This window comes from Myotis davidii, unplaced genomic scaffold (genome assembly GCF_000327345.1).
Source record: "Myotis davidii unplaced genomic scaffold, ASM32734v1 scaffold806, whole genome shotgun sequence".
NCBI classification, from domain to species: domain Eukaryota; kingdom Metazoa; phylum Chordata; class Mammalia; order Chiroptera; family Vespertilionidae; genus Myotis; species Myotis davidii.
In genome coordinates, this window is record NW_006297381.1 from 318,683 (window position 1) to 329,633 (window position 10,951).

Sequence of the window (10,951 nt, forward strand, 5' to 3'; positions counted from 1 at the left end):
GAGTCTGCATGTAACAAAAAAGGGCAGCAGGTGTTATTTGGGCTAAATTGACCTTGAAATTGATTTCTTTATTTTATGACTTACTGAGAGGAGATTAATACTTTTTTTTCCCTGCAGTCTGAAACAATTTACATGGTAATAGAAGGCATAGTCAGTCAAATAAATTGCTGGAAGTGGTCGTGTTCCGAGGGAAAAAAATGCGGAGCTTACTCACATTGATTTCTTTGCCCTGGGGAGAAGCAGAGATTTTAACATCTGGGAATAGGGAGCTAAATTTTATCTCTCATTTTAAAAGCAGAGGAATGAAGAGCTTAATCTGACATTTACACAGAATTTTCTAAGTTGGGAGAAATAGGGGAGTTCCTTGCTGAAGGTTAACCAGCGTCTCCTCAGAAGGGATCTGGGTGGTTTGATCTGGGACAGTAGGTGGGGCCCAGATGACATTTTCAGAAGCTGGCCCAGCAGGGCAAGAGAAGCTGGTGATATAAACTCATACCCAGGCCGAGGAGTCATGTGAATGGAGACCCTGCTTCCAGATTTTTGGGCCTTGCCCTGTGGTTACCCTACTGTACTCAAGGGCAGGATTTGATTTCAGCAGGCATGTCACTGTGAGTAGATTCTGAATGTGTTAGATTGGATCCTGATACTGCATCTGGGCTCAGCAGGAGAGTGCAGCGCTTGATTAGTACTGCCTGCCCTGGGAACAAAAAACGCAAGTGTACTTGTGTGCCACATGTTTGAATTTCTGGGTGAAAACCATTAATGCCAATATTTCTGCATTCAGACCACGATGGCAGGCCTTTGTTCAAAGAAACCACAAATCATTTGCCACATTGTGTGAGCTAAATTTTTTTTTCCAGAAAATGTTAAAAATGAATTCCATACCCAGAGGACTCTGCTAGTATTGCTATATGTTATTCCCTTAAATTATTTTTCTTTACAAAATAAAATAAAAATTGTAGGATAAAATAAATATTTTTCATTGAAAATACATGCCCAGAATATACAATTAAGAGTCAGAAGAGTAAAATGAGTTTCCTGACTTACCCCATCCTGCTCAGCCAGTTCCTCTCTCCAAAATCAGCCATTTTTTAAAGCATCCTAAAAAACCCATCTTCTGGACATGTCAGTGCATATGCCACATGTGCAGATATTCTTAAAACAATGCGCAGATGGTGGCATGTCGCACTTACCACTCTGCATTTTACTGTCCATCCCCATCATTCCATATTGAGCTGCCGCCTTATTTTACTGAGGGTGTCTGGATGCACCTAACTTACTTACCTGGTCTCTGAATAATGGAAGTATTGCTCCCAGTATTTTGTAATTTAAAAAAAAATTACACACTTCAATAACTCTTTGGCATTGGTCGTTTTCCATACATGCAGACATTCTATAGCAGAAATTCCAAGAAATGAAAGTGCTAGTTAAATATTATCAAGTTTTCAAATGTTCGGCAATGTGTAATTCCGCTATGTATAAGAATACATGTTTCTCTACACCAGTGATGGCGAACCTCTGACACCCCTGACACGTGAACTCATTTTTTTGGTTGATTTTTCTTTGTTAAATGGCATTTAAATACATAAAATAAATGTCAAAAATATAAGTCTTTGTTTTACTATGGTTGCAAATATCAAAAAATTTTTATATGTGACACGGCACCAGAGTTAGGGTTTTTCAAAATGCTGACACGCCATGCTCAAAAGGTTCGCCATCACTGCTCTACACTCTTATCGCCTCGATATGATGCCTGACTTTCATCTTTGCCAGTCTCAGTAAACATAATACATTGTCTTAATTTTCATCTCTTGCTGTGGGTGAAGTAGAAGACCCTTTAATGTGCAGAGCAGACATTTGCCATCTCCCTTGTGACGTGTCTGGATGTCTCCTTGGCTCATCTTCCCCACTTGGATTTCCATTGATGTTTTTCTTATTGACTTGGGGGAGCTTTTTATAAATGTAGGAAGTTGCTCTTTGTTCAGTAAGTTTTGTCTTACATTTTGTTTAAGGTTTTATTTTTCACGCCTAAAATATTATTCAACATTTTGAATCATTTGCTCTATGGCTTTTGGTTCATAATTAGGAAGGTCTTCATCACCACCACTCTGAGACAACGGAAATCTAAATGATTGGCTTGAATATGTTATGTCATCTAATTAATCCAGGTGTCAAGGAGTTATTTCAACTTTTTGCCTTGGAAAACGCACTCTCCGTGCTGTGGTGTCTTCTGTGGTCACCTAGGGGCTATGACCTGACTTCGTAGGCTCCTCAAACTGCCTTCTTTCTCTTGGCCCCCAGACTCCTTCAGGGGCATCACACCCTCGTGGTCAGGACATTGTAGGGTGCAGTGGGGCTGGGTAGCCTGGCAGGCGTTTAGAGAGCCAGGGTCCCTGCAGGTCTTACTGGCTCCATCCCTAGAAACCCACCATGCCCAGGTCCACTGATCAGGAGGCTTTAACCAGCCCTGGTCTTGGCCTCCTGTTAATGTGAAAGATAAAACCTTTAAAGGTCATTTTAGTGAAAATAATGTCACATTTAATGCCGCCTGCCACTGCTCTCTGGGAGCTCACCCTAGTTCATGACAAATCCCTGAGAGGGTGATGGGTGATGGAGAGACATCGTCTCTTACCTCGCCTGTTTCCCCCACCACACCTGGCTTAGAACCTCTGTGTTTCTTGCTATTTTTAAGGTAAGAAGGGGAATGGTCACAGGAGATTGAGCACAGAGTTGGTGCTTTGTTCAGGATGATACAGGGACTGTGCTAATAGGGCGGGGGGCCCGATCTGGGCAGGTGCCCGCATAATTACAGGGCACAAAAAGGTCTAAAAGTGGCAGGAAGGGCAGAGAACACCTTCCGAGGAAGGCAGACTGAGTCACGCCCCCTCCGTCTCCCTATGCTCCTCCTAATTAGCACAATGAGGGACAGTCGGCTTAGGAGGAGAGCCGACCTCTGACCTCTGGACCTTAGGCTCAGGGATGTGGGAGGGGAGGCCCTTGGCTCGAGGGAGGAAAATATGCAGCTTAGGCCCTGCTGGCGCTTTTGAAGCAGGGCAGCGACCCAGCGCTGGATGGTGACCGACTGACATGCTGTGTGCTGTGCTTCATGGGGAGGCAGTGGGGCATTGGAGGGAGAATATGATGACGATGAACATCCATCCTTAACCTCTTGGCCCTGCTGAAGCGCTGCTGAGTTATTTTGGCCAAGTTCTCAGCCTTTCTGTGTAAAATGAGATTGCAATCTTCCCCTTACATCTTTGTGAGGGTTAAAGAAGAAAATGCAGAAGAGTGCTAAGCACAGGGCATCACCGACGCTCCATTAACATGAACTCTTGTTGGGGTGAACCAGCAGAAAGTCAACCCCAAACCCAGGAACAGGCAGCTGGATGTGGCTCTCTGAGGCTGCCCAGGTGAGGGCGGGTCCGCACTGGGAGACAACCTTGATGCTGCCTAACAGAGATGTCAGGACAGCCACAGAGGCAATTTAAAATTTCCTAGTATCCACATTAAAAAGTAAAAAGAAATGGATAAAATTAATTGTAACCATATATTTTATTTTAAATATTCATAATATATTTATACATTTAAGTATAATAATACACTTTATTTTTATATATTATTAAATATTATCATTCTAACATGTAATTGATATAAAACTATTAATGAGATATTAATATTAATGATGTATTTTACATTCCTTTTTCCCCCATGCAGTCTTCAAAATCCAGTGTGCAATTTATACTAATAGCACATTTGAATTTAGACAAGCTGTATGTGGCTTGTAGCTGCTGTACTGGGCATTGGGCAGTGCAGGTCACGGCGGGGGTGGGGTGGGGAGAGAGTGAATATGAATGAATGAATGAATGAATGAATGATTGTGGCTAAAGGTCTCAAGACTCTTGGGGTTATTCCAAATTGGAACTATTCTCTCACTGTGGGCCCCCCACCTCTTTGTTCTTATTTTTTGCCAGGACTACGACCCTGAAAATTCAGCCCTTCTCTCCAGTGCCAGGAACAGTCCGCAGGACTCGGTAAGTAGATGCGTTTTGCTGACCAGATTCGATTTTGAAACTGCTTCTGCACCCTGTTCCGCCTCCCTGGGCTCCGTCATCAATCACCAGGAGTGGTTTGCACCTGAAACCAATCTTGCTGGAGCAGTAACTGGGCTTGAGGGGAATCAAGGTTCCCAAGCGGTTGCAGAATTTCTATTAGGAAGCACCTGGGGCCAGAGTCAGCCCTTGTGGAACCTGACAGGAAAGCTGAGCTCCCCTTTTTGGAAAGGCCAGCTCCTTTGGGAGCAGATCTGGGGGATCAGTGACTGATGGTGGGGCTGCGGTCTCGTTTCTACTTCTTGATGTGAGGATATACCTCAAGGCGCTGGGAAATGGGAAGGAAGTTTTATATCATTTGATTGTCCCCCTGGGATGTTTGCTGAGTGCTTTGGGGCCCACATCATGGCATTGGACTTGTGGTCCTAGGGCAGGTGATTGAGGGTGTCGGTGGTGTGGATGCCTGCGCCTTCTCCACCAGTCGTCCAGGCACCAGTAACAGCAGCGGAGATCAGAGGTGCTCCCTGCACCACTGTTCCCCAAACACTCCCGCCAGATGCTCCTGGATGTGTATCCTCATGGTCCGTCCCTCAGGGTGGTGTTTGTGTACTGCTGGTGACCGTGTGATGATTGAAGGGCTCACTGACTTTTGTTGTTGTTTTGTAGTGATCATTATGTATTTAGTTTTATGATTATCTTTATAGCAAGCGAAACTGGCTTTCCATTTATAGTGGGTATGGAATTTCTTTTGAAAATATTTAAGTAAAAAGGGTGAGTTGATTTAAAGAAAAAAAGAGTATGGAAAAAGAGTTTGGAAATAATGATGTAGCCATGGGAGGACATCGTGATAGTGATAAGTGAACGGCTGAAAGTAAATTCTTTTATCAAAAGCTGCTTGTGTGACCCTGAGTAGGGTCCATATGTGTGCTCTGCATTTGGCATGCTTCCTCTACAGTGTGCCCCATCTGTTCTGGTACTTGGCACAAACTCGACTCTCCATGAACCTATCTCTTGGCCTCTGTCTGTTCCCTAAAATGACTTTTGAGGCTGGGGTTTTATAATAAATTTCTGGGTCACCTGAAAGAAGTGTTCACCTGTGATGCCGAGAGAAGAAGGAAGAAGAGGTAAGATGGTGAAAAATGACAATCATACAACCGACATTTTTTTGTCCCACATTGAAGTTGACTAAGTGTTTCATCTCTGTTCTCATTAAGTCCCCACAATGACCCCATTAGGTAAGTGCTGTTTCTATCTTCATTTTGTGGCTGGGGAAACCCAAACTCCAGTGAAGTGAACTAGTGCGTCCAAAGTCCCACAGGCTGGACTCCCGCTCTGGCCCAGCCTGTCACTGGGGACCAGCCTTGTATCTTCACACCAATCGTGTGAAATAGTCTTCCTGTGTTGTGTGTGTGGAAATGATTTATGGAGGAAGGAAGTATATTCATTATCTCTTGCCACTTAAAACATTTACCCTGGACCTTAGTGGTTTAAAAGGACTAACATGATCTCACAGTTTCCGCGGGTTCAGAACCTGGGAATGGCTTAGATGGATGGCTCTGGCTCAAGGTCTCTCATGAGCTGGGGCTGCTGTCATCAGAAGGCTTGACTGGGGCTATAGGATCCACTTCCAGGATGGCTCACTTATGATGTCATTGTCAGGTGGCCTCAGCTTCTCCTGTGTGAGTGTCTCTTTAAAGCTGCTGAGTGTCCTTATGACATGGCTAGGGGCTTCTCCTAGAGTAAGCAATCTGAGGCGGGGGGGCAGGACCCCTTTTATGACCTGTCCTCAGAAGTCACATGCCGTCACCTCTGCTGCACTCCATCCCTCCTGCCAACCATTCCTGATGAAATTGTGGTAGGGCCTACACACTGACGTAAATGCCCAGTGGATTGTTTGGGCCACTTTGGAGGTTGGCTACCATACTTCTCATAATTTTAAAGTAACTATGTCTTAATAGTTCCATAGAAGATTCTTGTAACCTCACATCAGGTCTATGAAAAGAGAGCATAAAGACACTAAACCCATTTTACAGATGGAAAAATGGAGCCTGGGGCAGGAAAGTGACTTACCAGTGTCTTGAAGTTGAAGGAGCTTTTGAAGGGAAAATAGTTGGGAAGTAGGGAGAAAACTTCCCCACCTTAAATGCTATTGCCCACAACAGGACCAAAGGTGGCTGAGGTCTGTCGGTTTTCCAGGAGCTTAGAAGAGCACCCGTGGATTTTCAGCTTTCTTGGGTTGGGTTAGGTTTGATAGTCCTGGCTCCCAGCACCACCTCATTCAGGTGATAGGTTCTCTCTACTGGAAGCAAAGATTCTATTCTGCTTGTTTCCCCCATGGGAGGCTGCAGAATTTTCAGATTCATGCTGCAAAGATCTGACGACCCTAACCCTCTCCTTCCCCCCCGCCCCCCGACCCTCACTGTGCTGCTGTTCTGGGTCCTTTAGGCTGGAACCCAGGGGTCAGCCTCCCACCCTAATGTGTCACAGGTAGAAGCAATCATTTCTGTGGCCTCTGTTAGTTGCAGCATGTTGTGACCAGCCGTTTTGGATTAGGCTGTGGCCTGAGCTGAGTTGAGCTGAGGGTAAGGCCACTTGGTTCTGTTCAGTGGTGCAAGGAACATTTTGGGGAACATCTTAGATGTGCGATTGATTCATTGGAAAAGATTCCACTGGAGGAGGCCAGCTTGGAGGCCAACCTTTCTGCCCCTGGATACATCGAAGGCAGCCACACTTTCCTTGAATATTAGAGCGGATTGGAGTTTTGCTTAAGCACCGGATGAAGTGGTTGTGTTGAGGTGACACCGTGGATACATGACATGGACTTATCTCTAAATGTTGGGGTGATCTGTAGTCAAATGCCCACATGATGAGAGGCATTTTGGAAATGAGGCCAAAACAGGGAGGTTCACACTCCATCCTGGGCTTGGCTTTGGAGTGAATGTCATAAGCAAATGGAGGTGACACTGCTCCAGCCAGAAGGACATTGCACTCTCGTTTTCCCTCTTCGTGACTATACTGGAGACATAGTGCAGTTAAGTGCAGAGCCCACTTTCCATTTTGCTCTGCCTCATTTCAGAGCCGTATTTCATAACCTCTACACTTTTCTGTAACTGAAATAGTCTGTATTCATTTTCCTTTGCTGAATAAAATATCACCCGAAACTTAGCTTAAAACAACACCCATTCATCACCCATATGCAAAGCACTGGGCCCTCTAGTCAGTACCTCACAGGCTGCAAACAAGGCATCGGCTGGGTGGGGTCTCATCTGGAGTGTAGGGTGCCCTTCTGTGTTCATTGGTTGTTGGGAGAATGTAGTTCCTTGCAGCTGCAGGATGGGGACCTCTGCTCCTAGGCTGCCTGCAGTGCCTGGCCACGTGGCCCCTCATGGTGGTTCACACTATGGCAGCTTGCTTCCTCAAGGCCAGCTGGGGGCACTCTCTAAGGAAGGCCAGCAAGGTGATGTTTCATACATCTATGTTCTAACAGTCGTGGGACTGGCATCCCAGTCATCTTCTCTGTTGGTTCATAGCAGGTCATAGGTCTTACCCACACTCTAGAGGAGGGGGTGATACCTGGCGTCAACCTGGATCTGTACACCCAGAGCCTGTGCTAGGAAAGTTCCAGGGTGAGGCTCTCTTGGTGTCTTGGGGCAGGTGCACCTCTCCAGCGCCTTTCCACCCAGCATCCTTCCTTCGTCCCCCAGCACCAGCCTTCTGGTCAGTGTTGGGCTGTCCAGCTGTCCTGACCTCCTGCCATCTGGGTGTCTTAACTTCATCACCATGTCCATTCTGTAGAATGTTGTCTGCTGCAGCCTCAGCAGCAAATGAATAATGGAATGCTGCCACCTTTTGGAATTTAGCAAAAGTGATCCATGCTGTTCAGAGGGATGGCTGTGAAGCCCAAGGAAGAAATCACCGCAGTCCTGTATTCCATTCCCGTCTCTGCATCCCCGCCAAGCACACCCACTCACCGCTCGCCCAGCCTTTATTCCACTGGGAATTGACTAAGGTCTGATGCCTGATTCTAAAAGAAAAAGTAAAAGGCACCAGTTTCTTCTTGAGGCAGGTTCATCGGTCTTCTGTGCTGTGGTTCATAATTACTGTGAGAGCTGCCAGGCCTGGCCCCTGATTTACGTTCTGAGAGGCAGCCGAATGCGTGAGCAGGAGCTTTGGCTCAGTGGGGATTCTGTCCCCAGCTCTGCCCCCTGGGCTCCCCCGTACCTCATCCCCCGCTCTCTGAGGATCTCAGCTTCCTCATCAGGACAATGAAGGCCACCAGGCCTTTCAGCTCTCAATCCCCCGACCCCAGGTTATGATGCCCGTGAGGAGGTATGGGAAATAGGCAACACACCACTTAGAGATACCAGTCAAAGAGGAGTGGCCCTAAGGCCATTTCTGTCCTCAGCAGGAGAGAGTGACACCATCAATTAGTAATGTCCACCTGGGCACGGGAGGGGACAGTGCAGACAGGTGCCATCCATCCCAATGCCAGGTGTCTCATGGAGACCCCCAGTAGTCAACTCGGAGCAGCCTAGCAGCCACCTCTTCGATTACTTCTCTTCCTGTATACTTAAGGCATCGCCAGGCTCCTTGTCCTCAGCATCCTTTGTGACTCCCTCTCTCACTCCCAGTCTGAAATCAGCAAAGCTTATCCACTCTCCCCTAGGCATATCCCCAGGGCTCTGGTTCACACTCTCATTACACAGCACCTGGGTTATCTAACCGGTCATCACTTCTGGCTTTCCCTCTTCACCTGGCCCTCACCTGCTTGACCTCACTCTCCTGCAGGCTGCATTGCTAGCCGTGAGACTGAGAGCTGTAAGAGCAGAGTTCAGAGTCCTGTGACCCCATGTTGGCACTTGGCCCCCATCTTGCCACCTCTCCGCTCCTCCCCTGGCCCTCCTGTCTTTGTGAGCCATCTTCATGACTGTGGACCCTGTGTAGGTTCTCCCCTCTGCGCGAGCTCTCCCCTCAAATTTAACTGTCCAGATTCCTGGTCATCCACCAAGATCCATAGGAGAAGCCGTCCAAAATTTTGTCCTTAATCCTGTTGATTGCATTGAGTTTCCTCGTCCACTAGATGCCCTCTGCCTTCTATTCCTCCCTTTCTCATCTCACCTTTTCTTCTATCCCTCCCTCTAATCCTCCTTTCCTTTAATAAACTCTTTTGTATTCCCTGCTAAGAGTTGGGACATACAAAGATGAATAGGACCCGACCCTGTCCTCAAAGGGCTTACAGTCTACAAGGAAAGGAAAGAAAAATGAGTAGAAAGAAACCCAGAACCAAGGCACAATCTGATTGCTTCTTAGTGAAGGTAGAAGATGAAGTTTGGTGGTGGCATAACTAGGTGATCAGAGAAGGCTTCATGGAAGAGGTAACACTGAGAGTCTTGAAGGTCAAGGGCAGCCTTCACACTGGCTTCGAGGGGTGGGGTCCTGGTGGAAGGAGCAGTGCGGGCATGGCTTGGACCCGGAGGAGGAGAGGTTGGGGATGGGCAGGAGCAGCAGGCATTCCCTGGTGCTCCCAGGTGGGCAAGGAGTTGAGTTTATGCTGTGATTGGTGTGGGGCCACTGGAGGGCTTTAAGCTAGTGATTATCTTGATCCGATTTGCATTTTAGAAAGATCTCCCTGGGACCTGGCTTAGGAGCCTTGGCTCCTCCCAGGCTTTTTCACGCCCACACCCACTGGAGCAGGCTTCCGGAGCAGGAGGGTCAGCAGCTCGACCCAGGTTTCTCAGCACGCACTGCTTCTCCCTGCTAATGTGCCTTTCTAGAGCGTCTGCTCAGCAGAAAACCAAGTGTGCGGATGAGATAACAGCATTAAGAGCAGAAGGACAAAGCTGATACTCCGGGCAGTGAGACATGGAGGCTTAAATTCTTTCCCTTCGAAGTGTCACACATGACTCTGGCCACGTGATCCTGATTAAAGCAGCCAGGCTTGCCAGGATGAAATGCTAAGTGGCGCTCCGACCTCGGGCACAGCGCGTGCAGGGGTCTGCCGCTCTGCTGAGCTTCCCTGCCGTTTCTGCCCACCGCTTCCTGCCAGATAAAGGGGGAAATCTTTTTAGCGATTTTCCCAAATTCCTGAGGACGGCTGTGCCCCCGGCAGACAGAGTGACACTGACAGGTTTCCAATGTCAGCATTGAACTTCAGGTTGGGAAGGACCTGTCTTCTCCCCACTTCCCCAGGGAGTGCTTAAAACACAGTGGGTGCTCAATACATGCTGTTTCTGAAATGAATGGGGCAATGAAAGAATCAGTCTTATTGATTGGGGGCACCTCCAAAGGCTCCCTCATGCCTCTCCCCTGTCAATACTACCTCTTTCTGGCTACTCTCCTGAATCTTATCACCAGAAATTGATTTTGCTCATTCATGCACTTCATGTAAATAGACCTCCCAGTGCACAGGCCTCTGCCTGTTTTCTCTCAACAGCACCCCTAAGAGGTTCAGTCGTGTTATTGCACGTGTGAGTAGTTCTATCTTAAATTGTTCAGCAGTATTCCATTGTGTCATTGTGCCATAATTAATTCGTCTGTTCTCCCACTCATGAATGACTGCATTGTTTTTAGTTTGGGGCTCTGTACACTCATGTAGCTATTGTTTGAGGGACATATGCACCCATTTCTCTTGGGAACGTACTAAGAGATATATTTGTTTGGTCACAGGATAGACACGTGTTTAGTTTTAGTAGATACTACCCAAAAGTTTTCCAGAGTGGCTGTACAAATGATCTCTCCCGGCAATGGAAATGAATGCACCTGGAATGCATGTGCTATGAATCGTCACAACACCCCAAGGGGCAGGTGTCATTATCTCCTCCCCCACTTCACACAGGGGCACCCTGGGTCTCCGCTAACTTGGTGAAGGCTGCCAGCTAGTCAGGAACGGGGGGGGGGGGGGG